The following is a 27,797-nucleotide window of genomic DNA, read 5'->3' as shown; positions in this document are numbered from 1 at the left end:
TTTGTTAGCTGTTATTTCAACACCATATATTAAGGTAATATAGACACTGAACACAAATGGAACAGATGAATGATTATTGTCCTGTTTATTAACATTGCTTTTGGGTAGCTTGGTGGCACAGAGGGTGGTTTTGCTGTATCATATTAGTTGTACCAAGATCCAATTTCCTGCTGGCATGGCCCTCCTCTGTGGAGTTAATAGGTTGACTCTTAGGAGTCTTATTTCCAAAGACATGCTGTAAGTGTACTCGTGTAAGTGTTTGCAGAAATGAAAATAATTGTGTTGTCTTCCCATTTAAAGTTGATGTCCATTTCTGCTCGAAACGACGCATGCTGCGCTACTAACCTGAACAGGAAAAAGCGATTTTATGTCAACTTTGAAATACAGATTCGACGGGTTCGAAGGTAAAATTTCAGATGTTACCTTAACATGCCATTATAATCACTTTCACTTTAGCGAAAAGTGTACGTGTGTATGTCTGTATGTGTATTCGTTTATCCATTTTCTTATCTTCTTACTCCACCATTGCAGGGGTGGATAATATTGGAACTATGTCAGAACCAACCCTGATATGGGGTACCTGTTCATCACAGGATGTGTGTATTTCTGTGTATCCATAATGAGGTACCTCTGCATGCAACCCTCACATATAAAAGCATTGAATTTAAGATTGCGTTGTACAAAACAAAAGGAAGGAAGGAAGGAAGTATTATAAGGGCAAAAGAAAAGATTCCCATGTGCTCTAGTGGGCCTGACTAATTAAGGCCTCGTCCAAAAATATTATATTTGGTGTCTTGCTGACTTGCTTGCGTCATATAATACCATCCCAATCATTTCCCCATCTCTGGTTTTTTTCTGTCAACACTCTGATTGCACTTTCTTTGCTCCAGCTAACTTCTTATCTCAAAACCCTTTTTGGTCTGCAATGGTGATGGTCCTTTAAACTACAGTCCAGGGCTTTGTGGATGCCAGCCCCGGACACAGACAGACAGACACCTCCATGTCTTCAAAACACACGTTTATTTACAGTTCTCAGACACAGTGCCCCTGCACCAATCACCCTTTTCTCAGTCCTTTCCAAGGTCCTTCACCGCCTCCACTCCTCCCCACGGAGCTCTGTCCTCTTCCTCCCGACTGCAGCCATTGAATGGAGGGAGGCAGCCCCTTTCATACACTCTCCGGCTGTGCTCCAGGTGCCTGATGACCGACTTCCGGCAGCACTCCCCAGTGTGGCAGAAGTGCTGCCCTTGCACCCGGAAGCACTCCGGGCATAAACCATCCCTGGTTTGTCAGCACTTCCTGCTGTCCCGGAAGAGCTGTCCCCCAGGGATCAAGGACCGGCCGGGTACCCAGGGAAAAGAGGCACCACTCTCCCGGTTTCTCCTTCCTCCCGGCATCCCGGCGGGGCAGGGCTCCTGGCTGTCTATTACAGCTTCTTATGAGTCAGGTTATTGAACCACCTTCGAAGTCAGTAATGCCCTTTGAAAGTTTATGAATTACTACTGGCTACCCCAGTTGTTCCTGCATTGCTGATGTCCAGTGCACATTTTAAGGTCCAGAAACATTTGGTGGCTCGTGTGTTGCATATTCTTCATAATGTGCAGCAGAGCTTAACCTCTTCCAAGTGGGAACCCCACTGCTACATTTTACCAGTTTAGCATGACCCTCCTTTCTTTGGCTACTTACATTTTACTGCTTTATCTAGTAGGGTACTGGTGGTTGTTTACCCTCTCTGGCACTTAGAGGGGGTCACAGCTAAAGGTTGTTTGAAATGTTCAACCTCCTGAGCCAGTTCCCTGATGTGTCTTTGCTTTGTGCTTGTCCGACTGCTGCCATTAGTTCCAGCCAGCTGAGAAACCCCTCACATGATATATAGTGCCTTGCAAAGGTGTATTTTCAGTCATTGCCAGATGAATTATCAACTAATATTTCTCATCAATACATCCTGCTCCACCACAGCAAAAACAAGCATGACGAAAATTCACAGATATCCAAAGTAAAATAAAAGTTGAAGTCTCTAGCAGCTCCTAATTTATTTCAATGTACTACACTTTAATAGGCCATACATTGGACTGGCTGTCCATCCACTAGATATGTGGACTTGCTTATTCTAACCCGAGGTTGACAGAAGCCAAAGTATATCCCAGTCCTGGATGAGAAGCTTGTCCATTGCAGAGACAATGCACACATACGCACACACTGTATGTGTTTGGGATGTTAGAGGAAACTGAAGTGCCTGTCATGAAAGTGACTGTTAAGTGATTACAAGATAAAATCTCTAGCCTTTTGAATCAGTAAGAAAGATACAAAATGCTAAAGAGCTCTCTCAGTAACTCAGAGATGACATTATTAAAAAACACTAATTATGAGAAGAATACAAACATAAATTAAAATATGGGGATGCTCCATTAAGCACTGTTGGCTGTGTAATTAAAAAGAGGAAGTGTCATCGCATGACTATCTCTGACTACTTAACAGACAGTGAAACACCATATGCACTGTATATATGCCAGTGTTTATATGTAAAGTAAATCTCCATACTCTACATTGGTATGTGTTAGTGTGTATAATACATGTATACTTATATGCTAGCAGTGTGCTAGACATGCCTCTGTGTCTGACGTCATTTTTGATACGCTGATGCATTGAGTACAGTATAAAGCACCACTTTATGTCTGCATCTCTTGCCGCATAATTGCAGTGTTGTTGCAAAAAAACTTTTTGTTTAATGATGATCCTAAAGTGTCAAAGTACATGTGCTAATATTAACAGTTCTTTAAAGCCCAAGAGAAGCTATGTACTTACCGTCAGTGAAAACAACAAAGCACAAGGAATCTGATGAGTACCCACAATAGTCTGATTTTTTTTTATAAGAAATAAATGTAAAAATGTGTTTAAACTAAGGTGAATACACAAGATATTCTTCATTTCTCCCATCGGTCCAAGAGGGTTAAGCTGACATGTATAAATTCTGTTCACTTGAGAAAGGGCACAAGTATAGTAATGTACAACATATTTTATTATTATTCAACGTTGGTAATGTCTCATTGTGTGTAGTTTATCAATTAAACTTTATCGCAGGTATGTAAATGAAAAACAACTTCTAGTATATAAAGGGGGTTCACTACTATGTGCAGTTTCAGGCATCCGCATGGTACTTAGAATGTATCACCTTGTGGATATGGGGTTTTTTACTGTACTTGCCCTTGTTGCTTAACCACCTAAATCTTTGCAGTCTGTGAGATCATCCGAATCGATCCCTTTTGCTTTATGGAAATCACAAGGCACTGTTGTTAATGAGGCATGTTCTTCAGCAGTTATATTTAAGTCCATTTTTTTAAAGTTACCACAATCTGTTTTCTCTATATTCGGTAGAGAAGTCCTTGCTCAGACTTGTAGCACCATTTGTCCTTGTTCTCAGCATTGGTATATTCTGGTTCTTCTTTCTTTTACATTTTTCCTGTTTTCCTAGTAGTGACATCAAATAGCCTATACAGTACCTCACTTTATCCTTTTATGCCTTGTAATTAGTGCCCACAAAATCTCGGCCTGGTCACTCCTCTGTGAGTAATCAGTCTGACATTTTACCCTAAATCTCAATCGACATCAGCTTTTGATCATATGCAGCTTTAGTCATGCTGATCACTCAGTGCCATGATTGTCTAGTGAGTGCACGTACAGATGAATTTGATATTACGTGCCCAATGGTAGATATGTTGCACCCTCGCTAGTATTCCTGAAGTGCATGTTTTTTTACATTCTACTTTGATGTTAAAATTCAAAATCAAACCTATGCCTTATGTACTTTTGACTCCTTATTCTTTTGTTTGAGCAATAATAAATACACAATATATTTGTTTCTACCTTGGTTGTCCTGCTCTTTCAGTTCTTGCCAGTGCCTTTGTTTTTGGCACTGCTAGGACACACTATATTCCCTTGATATTCTTTTTGATATCTGTGCCATTTGTTTTATTCATTCAGAGGTTTATCACTTTTTTGTTGCTTTTGGAAATGCACTTTTTGATCATATGAAATAAAGTATTTGTATATACAGTATCCTTAAATATTAACAGATTTCTTATTTTGAAACCCCTTTGTATCAATGGGAGATGGATCAATATTTTGATTTAGAAATCTAAATACTTTAATTCAGTAAATTGTAAATAGTTAAAATAGTGCTGAAGTTCTCTGCTTTATTTTTAATGGCCACAGTGAAAATACTATAGATTAAAAATTCTTAACAGTAAAATTGGAAAAGAAAATCACCAGTGATTTCATTAAAGCCAATATATTAAAACATACTGGTTGGTTCAGTCTCTTGGCCTCTTAAAATGTTACATGTAGTTGCACATTACTTTTTGTAGGCTTTTTTTTTTTGTTTTTTTTTAAACATTAAATTTGTGTATGTATTTCGGATTGCATATATACATTAGTTAAGGTCTGTTAAAACAAGCTACACAGACGTTAAATTGTGCACTCTAGGATATTGGCGGAAAGCAAAATGTAAATGAATCGGATATACTGAAGCAGTAATAACATTGCACATTTTTTTCAACACATGCACAATTCATAATTGACCTGCTTACATTTGTACTGAGACATGAGTGCCACAGTAAAAATGTCAGAGTGCTTTTTATAAAGTAGAAATTCATTACCTTGAAGCAAAAGCATTTTTTTTGAAGATAGGCCTCCTTAGACTGAAAAGTACATTTCAGTTTAGATGTAATTGAAAAAAAATATGAAGCCTGGGCAATAAAAAACTGGAAGGCTGACAGTGAAAAAAAACATTCTGTTCTAGATGTTTTGTGCAGGCAGCAATCAGCCATCATTTTGATTGTGAGGTTATCTCTTCTTACATTCTGCTGCAATATACAGTGCAGGTTTTCAGTAGTAAACTTGCATTGTTATGTCTGAATTAAAAAATATATTGAGAGGTTTTTGAGACCCTGAAACTCCCCAAGTTGCACGCCGAAACTCGAACACAGGCAGGGATACTTGTCTATCGCTGAGGCAACCACAGGTTCGCAGCATCGCTGTGTAACATGCCAGTCGGCCATTGGTTGATGCGGGGAACATTCTAACCCGGCCACTAACATGGCCCCGTTACTGCTTGTTTGTTGTATATAAAAGTGATAGCTCCTGTTTGAATAAAGACCCAGACTGTGCCTGTTTTAAAGAGAATAAAGTTGGTTTTCCTGAAGTCTGTTAACTCAGCATCGTCTCTTGGGTGCAAGACAGTAACCCACACATCTCACTGTATACATGTACAGTATGTGTATATATACATATTTGTAGCAGGAAATCCACAAAGGGAGAAAATGAGTAACATATCTTAAAATAGTTGGTCTATAAAATAAGTGGTGAATATGATGAACATTTTGGGATTTACAGTGAGAATAATAATTGGCTAAAAAATGTATTTTCTTGTAAAAATATGTATGAAACCACCGTGACAGAGCATCTTCATGAAATCTTCCCCTTTTAAATTGCAGTGATGTAGTGGTAGCACCACTGTGTCACAGTAAGGAGACCAGAGTTCTCATCTTGGGTCCTCCATATGTGGAGTTTGCATGTTCTCCGCATGTCTGTGTGGATAGTTAAAACATTATTTACATTTTAGAGCAATGCCATCTTGTTTTAGCACAAGCACAGCCTTTTTTATGTAATGTTGTCACGATACATTGCTAGGTGTATAGCTTAGTGGTCTCATTACCTATGAGATTATGAAAAAGCTAACGTGTAAACGCATGCATTGTTGAATAATCCTAAAAACCTTATTGCTTTGCTATATTCCTAGAATTCCTGGTTTTTGATCTTTTGATCTTTTTTTAGATAAACTACGAGTTTATCTTGTGTCCTAACTTTTGTTTAGGTTGCCTGAGTAAAAGGATTCGTGTTTTTTTTTGCCACGCCCGTTTTCTCACTTTTCTGTCCTGCTCCTTCCTTCTCCTATTGCCTTTTGAAGAACAGCGATAAATGGTGTAAATGCTGAGTGAAAGGGAAGTGTAACTTCGAGAAGCTTTTACACATAACAGTGTTCAAACAATCCAATGGACTACACTTGTACCTCTGATGCTCCATATTTAGAAAAGTTCTTTAGGGAGGACTAGAAAAACAATGGGGATGAGTTATTGAGAAAATTACAGTGTATGGCTAGAAAACTATTCCTTTGTGATAACAAGGCTAAATTTGTCCTTAAAATGTTGTTTGTGCTATATTTTCTTTGAAATACTGCCTTCTTGTTCCTAGTTTGTGTTATCTACAAAATGTTACCACAGATGTGAATTTATAGCCATTTAACACTACTCGATAAAAAATATAGCTCGAGAATAACGGCTAATTCCAAAATCTCCACCTAGTCACTCTTACTAAATAAAATGAACACTTGTCATGGAGTGATGTCCTGTCCAGGATTGGTTCCTCTGTCACCTGTTATGTTGAACCATAAAACAAATGAGTGAAAAATATATTTCGTATTCTTTTAAATAATTTTAGATACAAACACAACATATATTTAATAAATTTCTATCTAGGAAATTACAGTGTAGTGCACAACATTACTGTATGCAAAGCTTTCATACACTAGCCAGTGAATGTGAAACTTCTTTTTTCTGCACATCTTGTTGAGTAGACTGTCAAACAAAAAAACACATTACGTACCACCATTATTTAGTGAAGACTCTCCCATAGCACTTTACAAGTACCAGTTTATTTTTTAAGCAGTTGCAGTTAGGAAGGTTAAGTAACATATAGTTACACAGTGTGAGGAAAATTGAATGGACAACTTTCCGAGTTGTAGTCAAACCCCCTCACCGCTAAGCCTTGTTGTCTACCTAGGGAAATGCATATAAACTATACAGACATGAAAAAACATGACTACAATGCTTGTTTTCGATTCAAAACAAGAAACAAAATGAACTACCAATACAGTGATATTCTCTCATGTACATGTGTATGTGGCAGGCACCATCATTGCATTGTAACAGCAGGTTAGGTTTGGGTGCATAGTGTCCCTAGGCTGAGAAACATCATTACACTTCATTTTCACTCTTTCCTTATCCCGATGAGTGTTGTAGTGGTGAAGTATGCTGAACTAGGTAGGCCAGGCCACCCTATTCTCAGCAGATAATTCTAGCTCCTATGAAAGTGAAGCCCATGCAAGTGAAGAGCAATATCAACTCTCAAATTCCTCCTTGGACTGACCTTGGGCCCTCTCCCTGTGAGATTTACCTTGTACACTTTTCTAAGAAGGTGCCCATAGAGCATCCTAAGTAAAAATCCAAACTGCCTCAACTGGCTCTCTCCAGAGAAGCAGCAGTTCTGCTTAGAGTTCCCTGTCTATCACAGGAACCTTGCATTGGCAACTTGCACTTGCCATGACATGCTCTTGGTCCCAACCAAGAGCTCATGACCATAGGCGAGTATGGTAATGTAGACTAACCACTAAACTAAAACATCTTCCAAGGACTTGGCTTCCGGGCATGAAAAAAATTTAATTCTCCATGTTTGTTTTTTAAATGTTAAAGTTCGAACATGCTCAAACGCTATCGAACAAAAAACATCAGAAAGTAAATTATTTTTTAAATGAATAATAAGACAAATATTCAACCATTCACTGTCAAAACTATTTATTCTAGCTTATAGTCAACAGGGGGCATTAGGCACAAGGCAAGACCCAAATGAGGACAGGGTGCCCTCTACATGCTTTAACACAGTAGAAATGGTCATGGACTGTAGGAGACACTTTTCACCTCCAGCTCCCCTGGATGTAATTGGTGTTACCTTTAATAGGGTGGAATCACTTTTACGTTTCTTGGCGTCACTATCACTCACAGCTTGAAATGGGATGAAAACATATAACTTCTCAGATCAGAAGAGTTCAGCAGTGTATGTTTCTATTTTTCTGTTTGTGAATTTAAAAACTTTAGCCTGACCCAGTCAGTGCTGATTCAGGTTTATAAAGGAGGAAGAGGTTAGGAGCACGCACTGATACAGCACATTGCTGCACCCACCACATGACAAACCAACTCAGGATTCCAGATTAGGACCCGAGTGCAGCCATTCAATGGGTGACACCTCAGCACTACACTAGTTCAAATGGAATGGAACAGTGTGAGAGTTTTTATGGTGGCTGGAGTACCACTTCTGCCACCAACATCCAGGTTTTTCCCTGCAGGTTGAGGGCTTACATGCATGGCTTGATGCAGATTAACATCATACCCAGGATGGAGCAATTGCAGGTTTATAAAGCTGTTATTAAAAGCATTCTCACTTTCTCTGTAACAGTCTGGTATGGCAGTGTATCTGCTCACTCGAACCATAAGCTGGTGTGTATCATCCGAACATGAGAAAGGATTGGGTGCCAGAAACTGAAGTCTATAGAGGACCTGCATACATTACAGGTTAGGAAATGTTGTAGAAATGTAATCAAAGACCACACTTGCCTGTGTAACCATCGCTTTCAGTTATTACCATCAGGGAAACATTAGTGATCAGTAAAGACAAGAACTACTAGACATAGACAGTAAATTTCTCTCCTACTGTAGTCACTGTGGTTAAACAGTTTCTGATTCATCCGAGTTTTCCTGATATTCAAACTCCTCCATCCAGCCTAAGTTATGTTTATTTTATAAAGGCTTGCTAGATATATTACTAAGTTTGGGTACAATTCTGTATTTTGAAATTGTTTCCTATTTTTATGTTATGTGCATTTTATTAATATTCACCAGCACAGTATATATCATGTATCGTATATTGTGCCATGAGTTGTGTTTTCTTTGTTATGTGTATGGATGCAACACCAAGATAAATTCCTAGCAGCTGCGTTGGCTGGCAATAAAGTTCAAGATCTCAAGACATGAATTTAGTGACCCAGTGCAGGGTGTGCTAATTAAATTTTGCATCTTAGTTATGTGATAGATTATGCTATGTCTTTTTTATATATGATATTAATTTAGCTTCCCCAATACTGAAATTCTTAATTGAAATATTCACTGTAAAGTTTACCACCAGAGTCCCAGAGGAAGCTTTTAATTTCTGGTTAGGCTTGAAGGGAACACTCTCTTTCATCGTAGGGAAATGGCGCTGAGGGAGGAAATTAATCCCAAAACTGTGAAGTTAGTCAGGCAGACTTTGAGGCCATACAATAATGTGACTGTCCTCATACAAGGGTATATTAAAGAGTATTCACTAAGGGCTGAATATATTTGCAGACATAGGCTTTTAACGTTCCCGTTTTTTTTTTTTAGTAGCATAATTTTCCTTTTCCTTTCAGAGGCCTCCAAAAGCAGTGGGATAAGCAAAATTGCTCCACATACTGTATGAATCTAACAGCTCCTTGCAATAATTTGATTAATATGAGGTGATATTTTTAAGAGGTACCACAGTTTATCAAAAACTTTCAGTAGAGTAGGATTGTATTGCTCTCTGTAGTGAAAGATCAATGAATTGGCTGATGTCTTCAAAACTGGCTAGGTGCCTCTGCTGACTTAAATCAGGGCATGTTGACTTCCAAATGAAACCCATTGATCCTTGCCACTTTGAAAATAAATGTCAAAGAAGAAGGGTCATCTGGGTGAAAAAGCTTTTTTCAAGATTAATGAAGATTTTCTGACAGTCATTGAATGTGCTAAAAATGACTATTGGGGAAGAAGAAAGATGCTTCAGAATCTCTCTCATTTTAATAGATACATTGTGAATATTTTAGGCTTCATGAATTCTTTTGCACTAAGACTTTTTGTATTGTTTTACTGTTTCTTGTGGGTGAGCGTTTAAAAACTGCTAAAAAGTTTGTTGATTAAGATAAAAAGCACATTGAAAGCTGGAGCAGGAGTGGACCGGAAGTCTCCTAGTGCAAATTTGAAATAATTGCCCTTGGTTTTCCCTGAGCTGCCAAGTCATTAGGCTGAGAGAATTATCATTTCTCAAAGGGTTTATTGTGTGTCTTTTTTCAGTTGGTTAATTTCCTCCTGCCTAGACTCTCACACTTCTGTTTTAGTCTGCCAGTGCTCAGGTGACCTTCATATTTTGATGTGCATTGCCTTCTGGCAGTTTGCTCTTAAAAAAATACTTGTAGTGTTTTTGACATCATTATACTTTCTTTCTTGTTTAAAATCAGAACTTCTCCGGTTACTGGCCTAACACTTTCTTGGCACATAGGCACATTAGGCACATGCTAATCTCATCGAAGGTAAGGTAAACTCTGGCAGTAAATCTGTTGCAGGTGGCACTTTCATTCCTTCCTACTGAGGCAGGTGACGGAGCCGATTGTTAAAGGACGCGGTCTCCCTACACTCTATCCTTTCCCTGCTGTTGAGTTTTTCTGCCATGTGCAGTCAACCAGAGTCCCTTTGATGGGATTAAGACAGACATGCTGCAGTACAGCTGGTCATCCATCAAAAGCTTGACTTTTTTCCTCTTTTTTTTTAATTAGTTGTGTAAGTGATGGCAGGTAAATTCTGAAGACTATATTATTTGAATATTTTTTCTTGGTGCTCCTAATTAACATGTAGTAGGGGGTTAAAATGTTGTCTTTCTGGGCTGAGACATACATGGGATCCCCATTGTAGCACCCTTTGCATGTTTGCAACAGGGAGTCTGCCACCATCTCCTGCTGTAACTTAACTTCGGACGTCCCTCAGATGGTAATTGCTTGTGAAATTGGCCCCACAGAAGGGAACCTTTGTCAGTAGTTCTTCTTGTATGTAGATGGGTATAAAATGGTAAATGGGTATAAAATAGTAATTTTCCATCATCACGTTAACCAATAGCACTTTGAGCTACTTTTTTGTATGAAAATGTGCTATACAAATAAATATTATTATTATTATTATATTATTAATATAGATTATAGCAGCAGTCACCCAGCTTACCACTGCCTTCTCAAAGCAGCTTGGTTCAAGATCAGGCTGGCTGCCATGGCCATACATTGCACTTAGGGCCTATCCAGTTGTGACCAGTCTGAAAGCAGGAAGTTTCTGATAGTTATACTGTATATGAATAACAACTAGGTTATTTCTTCCACCCACAGGATGCAGAGAAGCTTTCATGTCAGTCTATTGTTTACAATTTGACTACATTAGGAATTTGACCACTCTAATGCTAGTTTTAGTAATTTTGTCTAGATATTTTGTTTATACATTGCAGTTTGCTCTCAGTTATTGTTCAAAAACACATTTTCATAGATATGTCACTGGCAGCCACACAATTCTCAACTAACTGTTCACTTCTCCCCCTCCTTGTTGTGTCACCCACCAAAAACCAACAATCTTCTAGACTTTACTGCTGATATTGTGACTGCTAACCATGATCACCCGTGCTGCCACCACACACTCCCTGTTATTCCCACAGTAACATTCATTATGATCAAATTGATTTTCAACTTGTGGTAGCTGCCTGCCTGGTACAGTAGCTTGTTCCTTCAAGTTCTGTGCTACCACTCTGTCTGCATTAAAGAATCTGTACTAAACTTTAGCCTGATTAAAACTTAATGTATACCTATAATCTCTGTTCAGTTCTTGTCACTTGATTGCCCACTACTCGTGTACTGAATTTCTCTTTCACTAGTTGTTACTAGATGACCAAAGCATGTACAAACACACAGGCAGTATCTTTTTTAAATAATACAATTAATTTGCAAAATAACACATTCAATTAATTTTTTTAGTGGTGAGAATAATTTTCTATAGCATGACTGCAGACAGTACATCGGCTGGTAATTTTACTCAGTTCTTTGCTGTCTACTGAGCCAATAAAGGACATAATGTCCTGATTTATTTCCCCATTTCATTGCACACATTAAAATATTAAAATAACTGAAATCATGTTGTTATTCAAAAAAGATATTTTTTATGTGCTACTTACCCCATGTAGTTTGTAGTGATGACTGAGAAAATTGATTTATCTGATGTTTTTATGATGAATGGAGAGAAACATGTTTATGTGTTTAATAAGACAAATATTCAGCCATTCACTGTCAAAACTATTCTAGTTTACAGTCAACAGGGGGCATTAGGCACAAGGCAAGACCCAAATGAGGACAGGGTGACCTCTACATGCTTTAACACAGTAGAAGTGGTCATGGACTGTAGGAGACACTTTTCACCTCCAGCTCCCCTGGATGTAATTGGTGTTACCTTTAATAGGGTGGAATCACTTTTACGTTTCTTGGCGTCATTATCACTCACAGCCTGAAATGGGATGAAAACATATGATGAGTGAGGTAAACTGGAAAAGATTCAGACCTGACCTGACTTCAGATGATGAGATATGTTCTTTGCTTTAATATAAGCTGTTTGAGCTGTTTTATCTCATTGTGAGTTATGGCAAGTTCAAGTAATGTGATATTTGAGTACTGTGGAGAACTGGCTTACACCTCTTATTTCAGATGCTATTTTAATGCTGGGCGGGTTTCATCAGGAGAGAAAAAGAGGAGAGGTTGGGAGCATGCACTGGTTACAGCACGTTGCCTCACCCACCTCATGACAAACCACCCGGATTGAAATCCGAGTGCAGCCATGCAACAAGTACACCTCAGCACCACATTAAACAGTGTGAGTTTTTTTACAGTGTCTGGAGTGCTGATCCTGCCACCAACCCCCAGGTTTTCCCTGCAAGTTGGAGGGACTGAGCGGAAAAAGCAAGAAGGGAACTGGAGATTTTTGTGGATGTGCAATGATGATAAAGGGTGCACAGTACAATTAAAACTAAAATGTGTGACCAATACATTGAAATGCGAACTGAATTTGTCTGTCATTGCCCAGGAAAGTGAGTTGCATGATCCTGACTGACTCAACAGCAGATTCGCTTTGTACCAATATTTTAATGATGAATTATTCTGAATGGCGGTGACTTTCAAGAAGTAATTGAGTGTCTATTAAGCATGTTCCGTTCGTGAACAGTACAAGCTGGTCAGTCTAATTAACAACTTTAAATATAAACCTGCAGTACAAATTGGGCAGGTCTGATCTTATGTTACTGCCACTTATATTGGCAGCAGCAGTTCTTGTTATCCAAGCCGGAAGTTTTGATGTGTTTGAAGAGGTTTGTTTGTTTCTATTATATTTATATTTTTTGGGAAGTTTTGTAACATTTTAATTTCCCATTGGGGATAAATAAAATGTAATCTAATCTAATCTATTCTAATCTAAAGCAATAGTGACCAATCCTGTACAATGGCAAACAATTTGAAAAATATCAAAGGATTAAAGAAAAAGTCTCGCATTAATGTGTCTCAAATGTGCAAAATGGCTGCTATTTGCTAAAATACTGTTAAGGAGATATGTCTGAAATAATCAGTGTGCATCATAAACAGGACACTAAAGCCTCATGGGATTCATTTTTTGAACTGAAGACTTGACTGTTCCCCCTTTCGTTGGTCAAGAGTCCTGTCTTCACTTAAAAAATTCTTTAGTTTCCTATTTGAATTGTGTGCTTATTATTCCAAAAGTATCTATTTAATAGTATTTTAGTGAAAAAGCATGTGTTTTTCACATTTTGAGAAAGCAACTGGATAATGGACATGTAGATTATGTGTCATGAGTAACATGAGTTTTTTTTTCTTTTTTCTATGTTTTTTTCCACATTGTTTTTCATTGTACTTCATTGGTCACTATTGGTTACTATTATAACAAGTGTTTTGTCTCCAATCTGCATGAAAATATCGCTATCACTGCAAACTACATGAGGCAAATACCATATTAAAAATATTTTCCTTTAATGTTACTTTATTCTGCTCTGTGTGGAATATATTTATGCATTGCAGTAATGGTGACAGCAGAAATTAAAGACAGTGACTATAAGAATCTCCCTGTGCTGTGCACATTTTTTTTTGGTAATTGTAGAAAGATATGTGTGTTAAATCCAATATAAATGCTTTGCAGTGGTTAATTCAATTTAGAAAAAGCTATTACTTAATACTTTTCCTGCATCCACCATGTTGACTGTATCAACTGCAGGAGGTGTCAGTTTATTGATGCAGCATAATCAAAATATTAATCTTTATAAATCTTTATAATTTTATCTGGAGAACAGGATTATGACCAAAATTAAAATTTCTATAATTTTGAGTGATTCCATGATTGCAATTATTAACTCTGGTTGCAATAGACAAATATGACTTATTTGTACTTTTAAATATCACTAAACTAATTCCAAAAATGCCTTATTTATGTTTAGATTAATTCATCAAGACAGTGGTGATGTTTAAATGACCATAACTGCAAGTCCCATTTTATCATTTTTCATTGTTTTTTTTTTTTTTGCATTTTGTGTTGCCAGCTTCATGTGCTGATGGTGTCACTGAAGTCTCAAGGCAAACTGCAATTAGTTATGCCAGTGGCATTTAGCAGAAGTCAATGCATGTGGCTATTTTCAATTTAAACACCATAGCAATGTGTTGTTATTTTCTGAACTATGCTTCACACTGAAAGGATAGATGTTGTGTTAGAAAAACATCCTCACATAAACTGAATTACCTGAATATATTTTCATGGTCTTTGCATTTGTTTTTTTGTTTGTTTGTAAGAAATACAGTACATCTCTTTTTTGTCTTTGCTAACATTATAACTGTGCCCTTGATTAATGTTTTAGAAATCTCTGTCTGTGCCATGTAAACAAAATTACAGTCAAATCTAAAACCCACACTGTTTTATAATGGAGCAGTCATGTAAATTCATTACAGTAGCAGCATGAAAAGCCTAAATCTTATCATCAAACAATAAAATTGAACTATACATGCAAATGAAAGCAAAAATACACTTCCTGGCCATATAATACCTTTTAGTCACGCATTATGCTCTTCAATGCATTTGTTGCATTACTTCAGCATTTTACTCACTTGATAGATAGATAGATAGATAGATAGATAGATAGATAGATAGATAGATAGATAGATAGATAGATAGATAGATAGATAGATAGATAGATAGATAGATAGATAGATAGATAGATAGATACTTTATTAATCCCAATGGGAAATTCACATTCTCCAGCAGCCGCTAGATACAATGTTATTGTTTAGTAAGCATTGCACTTCAAGCAAAAATAGTTAAATAAAAGACTTTACTCCATTTCTCCGTGCTTATAGTATAGTGCACTAACAACTTTATTGGTGAGTAATAGCACAGTGTGCTAGACAGGGCTGTGGAGTTGGTACACAAAACCTTCAACTCCGACTCTTACTCCTCAAATTGTGGTACCACTAACTCCAACTCCAGCATTTCTGTTTGTAATTAGACTAATATACTGTATATACTATGTTGATTGAAAACACACAACATACAATATACGAGGCATTTAATCACTCCCAGTGTGAATCACCAGGCTACTTTTAAGCTATAAAGGCTGTAGCAATGTTGTTGTGGTTTACCAACTGTGAGTAACATTAAACATGAGAAGAAGCTATATTTTTTTATCGAAAGTCTAGAAGGAAAAATAGTTTAATCACTATATGTGAAGTGGGAAGTTTTAACACATTATATTACAAATGACATTTAGTCACAATCTGATTCAGTACGTTTTTGCCGACTCTGACTCCATTAACCCAATAATTGCTTCCGGCTCCATGGCCCCAGTGCTAGGCCAGCAGATTTGTATGATGTTTTGTTGTTCATTTGTTAAGTAAAATTAGACATTACTGTAACTTTCATTTGCTGCACATATGCTAAAAAGAAAAGTCTGTTTCAAACCTAAAGTTTACAGTATGAACCTGTGTATTCTTTTCATAATGGGAGGTGCTACATTTGTCACTTTGTTAAAAGACTATATGCAAACATGTAGCACTGTGTTATTTAGAGGGGAGCACTCTATTCAAAAGTTCAAAAATGAAAGACAAAGCTTAGTTTAGAAAGAGGTTTGAGGCATCTAATGGCACTTATTTTGAAAATGTCTTCCTTTTTAGAAGCACTTTCTTCTTTTCAGGAAGCTTGCTTGGCTAATGGAGCAGACATTTCCTTTTATGGTACATGTTGTAATTCAAGGCCGCTGTAGTTTATAACAAGGAATGATAGATTTTGATACAAGGGGGATGCATAAATGTGATGCATTATCCGTGGCATTTTGAGATTAAGTTATCACAGAGCTTTAAAATAGTGATCCAAGATTAATACAAAATTAATTGTACAGCTGTCCATTTGAGCTCAGTAATCTCTCATTCCTTAGAATGATCAGGTTACGATGCAGAATGTATTGGTGGAAGGGGAAAGCCACATACAATGCTGTCTGAATATTATTTGTGCTGTTGGGTACAATGGTTTAAGTGCCATGGTGGATGGACTGGCATCCCAAGGTGAATCCTTGCTCAACTGGGAAGCCATAGTGGATGATGTCAGAGGAGGCATATCCGGGATGATTATTAAAATTACGGTAATTGAAAAATTAATAATGGATGGGCTGGGGGATTCTAAACAATTCATCCCCCTGTATGAGAGGGGGCAGTGCTCCTCTGGTTTGGCCCCAGCCTAGACATCCTCAGGGTAGCCTGGGACTTGTAGATATGAAGGGAGGCCCTGTCTGGGTCCTTGGGTGCCTACAGAGAGTGCTGTGGGGAATACCCTGGTTTAGGAGACTTCTGTATGACCCTGAAGTGCCTCCATTATGCAAGGCTGTGGCTCCAGATATACTCATAAAACAAAGCCAACTCACTCCAGCAGTTTAGTCAAGAGTTAGGAAGTAGAGGGCAAAACTCAGCTGGAGTTGCAGAAGAAGGTATTGTGTTCATTGGAGATTGTGGTGTGAACTTTGGAATAATTATTGTGAATAAAAAAAAAAAAAAAAAACATTTATTTGCACCTGGGTCTGCCCTGATGTGGTTGTGTATAGGATTTGGGGGACCCCTACTGGTCACAATGGGCTACTACACTCTTGTTTCTTTGTTTGGAAGAAAGTTACATTTTTATGTAAATAGTGTGGCTTACAAACAGTGTCTAGAGCATAGCAGTGCGTTATCAGTTTTTGTTAACTGAGTAAATCACAGACCTGCTCACACACAGTATTATTCCCTTTGGTAAGTAAACGGTCGGTGCAGAGGTCCTTTGATATTTTGTAAATACTCATATTAATGTACTATTTGTTAAACAATGTATGTTTCATTTGTTCACCTCCATATTGATATATCAGCATACATATTGTACTCATACAGCAGGAGATGAAAATGTTCATATGCTGAGATTGGTAACACAGTTTGCAGTGTTGCAACCAAACGTTGCAATACATTTACATTTTTTAAATAGTTAAGAATGCATGCTTAATTTGGCAAAAAATTTTACAAATTTATATACACAGTCATGCCAACATGGGAGAAACAAATTGAGAGAGATATTATAAAGAGATAAACAAACTGATTTAAAAAATATATGAAGTTATTTAAAATATTCTGTATTTAAAATATTGCATATATAAATATTTGAACTTTAAGAGCACAACGCGGAAGCACTGTTTACCTGTTTTCCACAATCGCAAGGTCAAATTTTAAAGAGTTTTATTTATTGTGAGTTTTCTTAATAAATATATATTGTACTTTGGACAGTTTATTTCAATCAATTAGAATACTCCAGTTGTTTTAATGGACTGTCTTGTAGAATGTGGTGTGTTAGCAAAGGGTGTCACTTTGACTTACTGAATACTGACATCTCATTACAAGGCATTAAAGTGTCTGGCACAGAGACCTTCGCTTGGCTTCAAGATTTTTTTTTTTGTTTATTTAACTTAATGTGCCAGATAATACACCTTCTAGTCTTAGTACAATCTCATTCTTACTTTCAGAAGCAGTTTTTAAATTCAGGCCCATGCATGACAGGAAAATAAGTTTAGTAATTTTAGTGATGGAGGAACACCTAGAGTCCTACACAGGTCAGTTTTAAGAACCACCGACCCTCACCTGAACTACAGCCTGCAACCAAATGCTAATCGATTCTGCAAACTCCTGTATAACTCCAAACAGTGCGTTTACATGCACTCACAAAACCGGGATAAGGTGAGTGATCCAGTTAAGGTGAAACTTGGTTTCCTAAAAAACCATTTACATGCACTTATGGAGTTCACCTTTGGCAAAACACTCCAATGTCAGATAAATGGACTAAAAACACATTGATAATAATAATAATTATTATTATTCTTTACATGTATATAAGTGCTTTTCTCACCACTCAAAGCGCTCACCACGCAGGGAGGACCCAAGAAGCAAACCCATAATCTCCTTCTGCAAAGCAGCAGCTTAAACATCATCAAAGGCCTCTGTGAAACTCAAAAAAGCATGGAGCCTATGTCTCACGAGATTATGCTGCTGAGCTTAGCACTGTACATTCATCTCATCAACATAAATTTATCAATTTGTGAAATACAGAGACAGATTGTTTCAAACAGGAAAAGGAATAATGTGATCACCCAAGCATTTGCCACAGGAGATTTAGCTTTGTGTTCCACCATTTTCTACCCGTGATTGCTGGATGTATATGCGAAGCAAAGACTGTTGGGATAGAGTTGTGTAGAAAAAGTTCACCGACAGTCAATGGACATACTGTACACAGAGTGTAAGGGGCAAGCGCAGACTACAAAATCTTTAACTGCAACTCATTTAAGGGTTTACATGGCCACATAACCAGTTTACCTATGGAGAAACCTATGTTTGTTAACCCTTTTTACCAGAGTCCAATATTCTGGTTTCTCTAACCAGAATAAGAGTTTAAATTGTATTTTTAAAACCAAGTTTCTATAAATAACTGGCTTAATAAAGCATATAAATGTACTCCTTGATATAAGAGTCAAACCTTGAGCTATAATGGATTTAGTGCTGATTGTATCCTTGATTTTTTTTTTATCTTCTTCTCTCTAATAAAATTTTACAAAATCAATAAAAGATTTTAAAAAAGAAGCAAGACCCAGATAGAGCCCACACCTTCAATATCAGGAAAGAATACAAGTGACTGAATACCATCCCGAGTTCTGTGACTCTCACACTTCAAGCCTTTTATTATTCCCCTTTTTTTTGACTGTGATGCATTGAGTTCTGAGTAAGCAAACTGCATTGTTATTGGAGAAGGCAGCAAAGAGTGTTTCAGTTCCTCATTTTCCTGTCAGTGCAGTTGGAAACCAGACACAGCTAAAATTTCAGAATTTAGTTTCCTAGAAAACAAAGGCCATAAAAAAGAACAATATGTTGTTATTAGGTTTTTTGTTTATTTACTTACATATTTGTTTTTCCTCCTTTGGGGAAAGGGAGAGTAAGAAAATGGATGTGTGAGAGACAATGAAAACAGGTTGTAGAAAGTGCAGCATCAGGTGGAGAGATGAAACAGGCCAGTCAGCTTGTGGGAGAAAGGCAGTGTGATCTTGGACTCCACAATGTGGCATTCCAGGGGCTGATTCACCCCACTGATTATTTGTGCAGAGTGGGCGCGTGCATGGTGGAGTGATCTCCTGGGATCTGAAGTATGACTGTGGGTGCATGAAGGATGATGGGAGAAGGGCTGACCTCGGATGGTCTGGCCGGAGCTGTGACGGCAGCTAAGATGGGGGTCAGGTGAAAAAGACTGTAGCTGTTAATGTCTCTGCTAGTTGAACAAGCAATGGGTGAGTCGGGGAGACGAACATGGAGTTGTGCTGGTCTGGATTGTGGATTTTAAATCTTGGATTTCACTTTTTTGTATTTATTTATTAATGACAGTTAGGTATTACACTTGGGGACAGTGTTTTGTTTTTTTTTTCTTCCTTATAATAAAAGCACTTGTGCACTTTTTTCACCATCCCCTTGCAATGTGTGTGTTTGTCCTGATCTGTGGACTAATCTCATTTACGGTACTAATGATGTCAGGTTCAAGAGGCTCCCAGAATGGAATGGGAGCTGGAGCCAATCACAGAACCTCCAATGCTCTCCCAATCCTACTAAATTCATAGCTAGAGTCAACAGAGACATGGATTTCACTGCTGAGGTAAGTAAACCACCTGAAAAGGTCAACACTCTTTCTGTAGACAGACACACTACTGTTGGCTGTGCCCAAGAGACTTTTAAAGGCCTTGATCTTGATTTTTATGCAGGACGCTTGTGAGCCCAGACATTCAGACTCCTCACTCTAGTGAGTTCAGAGCCTCCATTGACTCCGCGAAGATCACTGCATGGTCGGCAAAGTCAAGATCACTGAAACTTTCTTCACCAACTGATGCCCCACAGCCACTGGACTCCACGACCTTGTCCAACACCCAGTCGATGCAAGAATTGAATAGAGCAGGAGCAAGAACATACTCCTGACAAACCCCAGAATCACTGGATGTCTCCACTGGTAGACTTGCCTAAAACCAGACTGCTCCAGTCTCTGGTTGGTGAGCAAGTGATCATGGATCCTATTGAGGATGACCCTAGCAAGGACCTTACCCAACACAAAGAGCAGTGTTATCCCCCTGTAGTTGCTGCAGTCCAGGGGCCTCATGTATAAACGGTGCGTACGCACAGAAATGTTGCGTAAGAACGTTTCCACGTTCAAATCACGATGTATAAAACCTACACTTGGCGTAAAGCCACGCACTTTTCCACAGTACCTCATACCCTGTCATACACAAGTTCTCCTCTCGGTTTTGCAGACTGGTGGCACCCAGCGTCAAAGCAGTGCTACTGTTCCTGTGTGGTTACCCTTTCTTAGATATACATCCACGACGGTGGCTTTATAGCGTTCATAAATTTAATGCATCTGATTGTAATTAACCTGTAACAATATAGTGGTCCACAGAATGGTCAAACTATTCTAAATACCATAACTGCTTTAGCGTTGTTACTCTCATTGCACCTTCTTCTTCTTCTTCTGTCAGCTGCTCCCGTTAGGGGTTGCCACAGCATATCATCTTTTTCCATATTACTCGCACTGCACCACTCGGAGTATTTATATCACTGTATCTGAGTGTGAATCACAGATCTACAGCAATTGGAAAGAGAATTATCGGTATACAGCATCAAGCACTCTCTGCCTCAGCCATTCGCTATTTGAACTGCTCTCATCTGACCAACACTTCACAGCCTTTTCTGTTCGGACCTCGCGGTTCACAAACAGTTTCATCCCAAGAACTATAAACACACTCAATCAGTCCATCAAGTGCTCCTTGTAGAACTGTTTGTACTTGCAAGTTACTGTGAGGTAATTGTACTTACGATACAGTTATAATATTGCACAACCTGAGCCACTTTATAAAGCGCGTACAGTATTTACATATGATGACGATATAATTTTTAAGATGAAATGTAGCAAAATATGTTGATTATATTATACAGATAAAACTTTAACTTTAACTACATGGTGCCGCAGTGATAGCAAGGAGCTGGCTCTCCGTTCACAGATTGTTCCTGCCTCACGCTGTTTTCATGCTGTGGCTGGCGTGACACTGGAAGGATAGATGGATAGAATAATTAAACATTACGAAGATATTTCGATGTTCCTTAAAAGTTTTGAAAAATCGGCGTTCTAAGCTTACAGATGGCTTAACGTCTGTTACAGAGCTGATTGTGTGGTGATTGGGTATTTGGAGAAAGAAAAGTAAGGACAGGAATTGGGGGTTAGTACGTTTGAAAAAGACAGTACTTCTGTAATAAAGCATTTCATTGAAGGTCGTGCATGACGCAGCAAGCATCTTGTTGCTGTAAGACATGAACAATCACTGCGCCACCGTTTTCACATGTATAATAACATGCTTTAACGCATATCATCATGAAAATGATATCACGTATACTTCTTAGTATTTGAATTACTCAGAGAGCTGTAATATTACGAACGTAATGGATTCTGTGTCCTGTCGAAGGAAGAGCACGTAGTGATTCAGGCACATAGAGCACATATAAGATCAAATACAGTACACAACAAAGCATTTAACGTGCTACTTTAGTTACGATGGGATTTGAGAAACTAGATTTTAAGATGAAGTTTATGATGTTCTATTTTAATGACAAAATAAACTACTGTATTTTTCGGACCATAAGACGCACCGGACCATAAGACGCACCAGTTTTTAGAGAAGGGAAATGAAGAAAAAAAAGATTCTGATGTCTTAAAACATTTTATGTGCATTAAAACCCAACATCACAGTCATAAACACATGTAATCAACCCTGTAAAGTGAACAGCAGCATTTAGAACCATTATTAACAAATACAGTCAGCAAAAGACAAAATTACTGTAAAACACAATAACGAGAGACTTCAGTAATAAAATAGAATAAAGTTGAACAGTTACGCTCTTTTAGGTTCTGCTTGTTTTATGAGAACCCCAAGAACTCCTCATCGCTAGAGTCAGAATCTAGGCGAGACACTCTTAACTCTTTTAGGGCTAATTTTTTTTTTGTTTCTTTTCTCCCAGGGCTGAATATTTTTCCAAAAACTAACATTTTTTAAAAAAGAACACAAAGCAATTGTTTAACATATCAAATCAACAAAAAATATTTACTTTTGACAAATGTTACTGTCTTGCATGTTGTATGAGCCTGAATTCTCTATGTGTTGTTTTGATGCCAATTTTTCAATTGTCTGTTGCTGCATTTTCTAACATATATTGTTAGTGTGTACTGTAGAGAGACAAGCCACCCATTTGCCATCGTGCCATGCCACTGCCACCAAGTTTTCTGCCTGCATGGAAACCGTATTGTCACCTCTTTTCATCTTCTGAAACTTTATGAACTTTATGTATGGCATTATAGCCTGGCTCACCCCATGGGATTTGCTTCTGTTTATTACAGAAGTGAATAAAACTTTGCAGCAGCACGTACCTAAGCCACCAGGGGACAAAACACGTTTGGACCAATGCTCCCTGAAGTTATATCACCAGTTCTGTCCCATCTCTATTTGTAATGCCACAGCGCGTTTCATCTCGTCTTTCGTTGTGGGTTTCCACTTTGAATAACGAGAATGCGATGCAAACGCAGCCCGCGATTCAAAAAAAATCTCTGCCTACCTGTTTGTCTCGTCTGACAGTAGCTGAAAAGCAGCATCAGGAGAGAGCAGCCTGAAGTATAGCAGCTGGTGATCTGTCGTGTCCAACAGCAAGCCATGCCGTCTTGTAAACTCCGGTAGCCATATCGGCTCTCAACGGATCAATGTATGTGTATTTATCCCACGCGAACCTTGCCGTAGATGCATCGGCTGCGCGAAGGCACTCAACTGGCAGCAGATCCGCTCGCGCGGCATCGGCTGGTGTCTGATCAGCTGATGCCTGCTTCTAACTCTCTTGCTCGATCTCCTGATCACTGCCAATAAAGTCCGATTCTGAAAAATCAAGAGTCCGACTCCGCGGTAATGCGCAAAACAACGTCTGCCAAGTGTTTTCTTTTCTGCACTTGCTTCGCTGCCTTTTCACATGTCGGTGCCATCTTGCCTTTGTTTACATTTCGCAACTCACGCACACGCAATGTTTATTTGCCGAGTCAACGAGTCTAGCATTCCTCCAAGCACAGAGGGAATGCCTGTGACGTGACAGTGAGATTTGTCGCCATTAACATTAACGCCTTCAACCCCTCCTGTCGACAAAAGTCGACATCCGCCCTAAAAGAGTTAATGCAGCTGACCTTCTCTACACCGTCCTGCTTCAGCTGTTTGGCTCGCCTGTTCAGCTCACTGTTCAGCTACACGCGAGCCTGCTCTCCTGCCTGCTTGCTTGCTCGCTCTCGCGCTCGCTCGCTCTCGCTCTCTCTCTCTCTCGCTCTCGCTCTCGCTCTCTCTCCTCTCACTTCTTCTCCCCCTTAACCGGCTCGCGCTTCTCTATATATGCGGGGAGGACATGGCAGCTGCAGCCCATCAGCCACAGGAACAATCATGGATGTGGGCAGTTTCCCACCTGTGCACTTAAGTGAGAAACGCAGACACCGCAGATCGCGGCTCGCAACTGCTACCACGCCCCCTCGCTAAGCTGAGAGCTATACCCACAGCCTGGCTCGTGGCTCGTTACGCAAGCCAATGCTCGCATTTAGATCAGAAATTTTCGCTCATACTTTCCTCGTATTTTGAATTTCTCGTATACAGAGGTGATCGTATCTCGAGGTTCCACTGTATTAGGGTTTCTATTTGTATGCATATTCTTGCGCTTTTACCTTCACTCAGTCATTTCACTTGTCATTTACCTCTATTCGTATTTCACTGGTGTGTGCAGTGGTGGCGCTCGACTCGCAACTCCTGTCCTGCCTCAGCTGGTTTCCCCCACTTCCGGGATTGGAACCAGCGTGAGGCGCACACGTGTTCTCACAGGAGGGAGGTCACATGTGCGCCTCACGCTGGTTCCGATCCCGGAAGCGGGCGGACACCAGCTGAGGCGGATGGGAATCGATGAATGATGATGCATGCAGACTGCAGGATCAAGGAAGGGACCGTCACCGTACACTACACTGTACCAGTTAGAGTCCAGTCCCCTGACTCCAGTGAGCGGTGCGGGTAGGGGCGGGAATGGAGCATTGCAGCCAGCAGGAATGATCATGGAAGCAGGTACGGTACTACTACTACCACAGGGCAGCAGCAGCGCCTGACTCCAGTGAGCGGGGCGGGCGGCCACGGCGGGAATGGAGCACAGAGCCGGGCAAGTTGAAAATTTTTTTTTTACAGCACATGTTTAGGCTATATTCGGACCATAAGACGCAGGGACTTTTTCCCCCCAATTCTGGGGGGAAAAAAGTGCGTCTTATGGTCCGAAAAATACGGTATGTGATTAAAGTGGAAATTTTGAGATTTAAGTTGACATTTCGTGCTTTTTTCACACTGTGTGCCTTTTTTTTCACTGTACCCTAATGAGCTTTTATATGACACTCAGACGGTGGGCTACGAGTCGCCTTTTCACGGCGACTTTGATATCTGACAACTTTTTTACTTCAGGCACTGTGCGACACTGTGAACTTGAGCTTTCGAGTTTCTCCGACACGCTATGTCACTCAATCAACTTCCTTTTGTTGCTTATATAACTGTTTAAACCAACAAATAGTACGTTTTTCTTTGCCTCCATTTGGTATTCACTGAATTTCTTCTATTTTTCCTCGTACTTTTGCCATTGCCTTTTCACAGAACGCTGGGCTTAAGGGCTATTTATATTGATTTGCATATTCAAAGAGGCGTAATTCTGGGAGGAGTTGGGGCGGGACAGCAAGCGCGTGTACGTGCGTTTATTTCCACGCTGAACGGGATTTATGTAGCGGAAGAACGCGGAAGTTAGCGAACGCACAGATTCCTGCATCTGGATTTTTCTGTGCGTAAGCACATTTCAGCTTTTGTGCTTACGTCATGCTATAGTGCGAATTCTACGCACAACGTTATGCATGAGGCCCCAGGCGATCACCCTTCCCTTTCCAGATAGGGACATCAAGTCCCATTTTCTAGTCAGTTGGGATGATGATTGTTCTCCCAAATGGAAGCAAAGATTGCTCCCTGGATACCACAGATCCCTGCAGCCTTCCCACCCTCAGCTGGTTCACCACTTGTGCAATCTCAGTGAGACTGGGTGGTTCACAGATAATTGGAGGTTCAGCCCCAAGAACCGTGGACCCAGAGATGTCCAACGTCCTATCCAGAGGATCAGCTTTAAACAGCTGCTCAAAGTAGCCAGGCCAGTGGGTCACAACTGCAGTGTCATCTGTAAAGAACATTCCATCAGCTGCCCTGACTGCAACTCTCCAAGTAACGGATTCAGATGTGTGTAATGGTTTGATTCCTCTGTAAGCAGGATGTAGGTCACTAGACCATTGATGGTGTATTACTTTCTCACAGATTCCTGTAACAAACACCTCTATAGAGCTCTTGTAGCTGTCCTTCTCATTTCCTGGTACAGACCGGAGTTACCATCAAGCCGTGCCCTGTGACTCCTCTTGATGATATTCATGGTGCCCTGCAAGATGAAATATCTCCTTCTGGGAACACTGGTAACACCAACACAACCCTCAGCAACCTTCAGAGTCTTGTTTTGAAATGTCTCCCACATCACATTAGGACCAGCAGTCACACCCATGTCTGTAAGTTCCTCACACAAGCTGTGCACAGACTTGTTAGAAACAGCCTGATCTTGGAATCTGGCCAGGTCCAGCCTCATTTTCCTAGTAGGGGTAGCCTACTGGACCTAAGCTGGATCTTCAGAGTAGCAACAAGTCTGTGGTCACAACTCACAAACTGGACACTTCTGTACATGTTGCAGTTTTGTAAGAGCCGTCAATGTTTGCCTACAAGGATATGATTGATCTCCTTCACCGGACCATTATTTTTGGAGTACCAAGTCTAACGATGGGGCTAAGGATGCTGGAACCAGGATTCAGCGATCCGCAGCCCCTGACCTTTTACAAAGTCAAGGAACATAGAGCCACTTTCACCACGGTCGCCAGAGCCCCAGGGACCAACACAATCCTTATAGCAAACCCTGTCAGTGCCAGTGGTTGCATTGATGTCACCCATGACCATGTCCCCAAGGGTGAATTAAAATTTTTCAGAAGCTCCAACAATAAATAAATATGATAAAAACAAATGTCCTAGCCGGAAGATCAGCTTTAAACAGCTGTTCAAAGTAGCCAGGCCAAACACACATAAACAAAGAGTAAGTCAGAAAAATTAACAACACTATTAATTTATAATTAATTTTTATTTAGACACAACTTGGGAGGGCATCTGGTGGGTACTTCAGTTTATCAGTACTGATTCAGGATATATATCAAGTTATACTTTACAGTATAGTGGAACAACACACACTTCAATGAATCATTTCTTATGAGAAAACATATACTTGTCTGATGAAAAATATAAAAATCATTCCTTGCTTAAAGTTGAATTATTACACTTTAGATTGGGTGGGCTCTCTTCTCACATACTGTTGTTCTCTGAGTCTCCGGGTTCTGTGATCTGTTGTATGGATTGCTGTCAGAACATTTTTTTTCATATTGTGTTTTGTTATTGTCTTTTGCTTTTTAAGTTAAAAAAATAATAATTCCAGTATATACTGTATACTATGCATACTCTAATGAAGGCTTAGGTGCTGAAAGGTAGTTTCCTCTTACTTATGTTTTCATTTTAGAATCCACCTTTATTTCTTTGCTTCTTTTTAAAGCACTCTGCTTAATGCAAGAGTGTGCCAAACTTGGATTTTGGTTTGTGGCTTAAGAACCTTTTTTTCTATATTTACTTCACACTTTTAATAAATTGATCCAGCTTCTTCAATGCACTACTGCCAATTTTTTTTTTTTTTTTTTTGTCATATGTGCAAAAAAACAATTCAGGTGATATAAACGAATAGTTATGTGTTGTGGATTTGAGTATAAGACCATGGGTTCATTCCCAGGTGTGGTATAAGACATTTGGAACAATAGCGGCAATCTCAGTGTTTCACTGAAGTATGTTTACGAGGCAATGCTAGGATAAAGGAAACTGTGAGATTCAGCATAGTCTACTATGCATTACTGTGAATTGTAGAACTTCCTGCACTTACCATGGATAAAAGTTACCAAAAAAAGCATGCACTGTATTAGTTTCATGTTTGAATTAAAATAATAATGATTTAGAAAAAAAGAATATTTTTTTACATAAATTCAGGCATATGACATTATATTATGCAAAATGTAACCTAACAAATGACTGTACATAAGAATTTGCTCTAGGTTTTATTATTCAGTTTGTGAGTTTTGTTTTATGCCTACATAGTTCACGTAGGGTGGCACCCTCCTCCCACAATCCAAAGATTAGAACATTTGAGTAATTGTGAGGAGAATAGGACTTTTTCAGCCCAACAAGCACTTCCATCCTGTTTACCTAGATTGTCTAAAATAACATCAAGTTGAGATTTGAGTGTCCCTATTTGCCTGCTATCTACCACTCTA

At 39.1% G+C, this 27,797-nt stretch overlaps 1 protein-coding gene across 3 annotated transcripts in view; it reads left to right on the top strand.

The window, feature by feature from the left end:
* Window positions 1–27,797, top strand: part of LOC114650806 (beta-galactoside alpha-2,6-sialyltransferase 2-like) — a 170,683-nt gene that overhangs the window by 79,837 nt on the left and 63,049 nt on the right. The window lies entirely within an intron of this gene.

This window comes from Erpetoichthys calabaricus, chromosome 4 (genome assembly GCF_900747795.2).
Source record: "Erpetoichthys calabaricus chromosome 4, fErpCal1.3, whole genome shotgun sequence".
In the NCBI taxonomy this organism is placed as follows: domain Eukaryota; kingdom Metazoa; phylum Chordata; class Cladistia; order Polypteriformes; family Polypteridae; genus Erpetoichthys; species Erpetoichthys calabaricus.
This window is presented reverse-complemented; position numbering and strand designations above follow the sequence as displayed.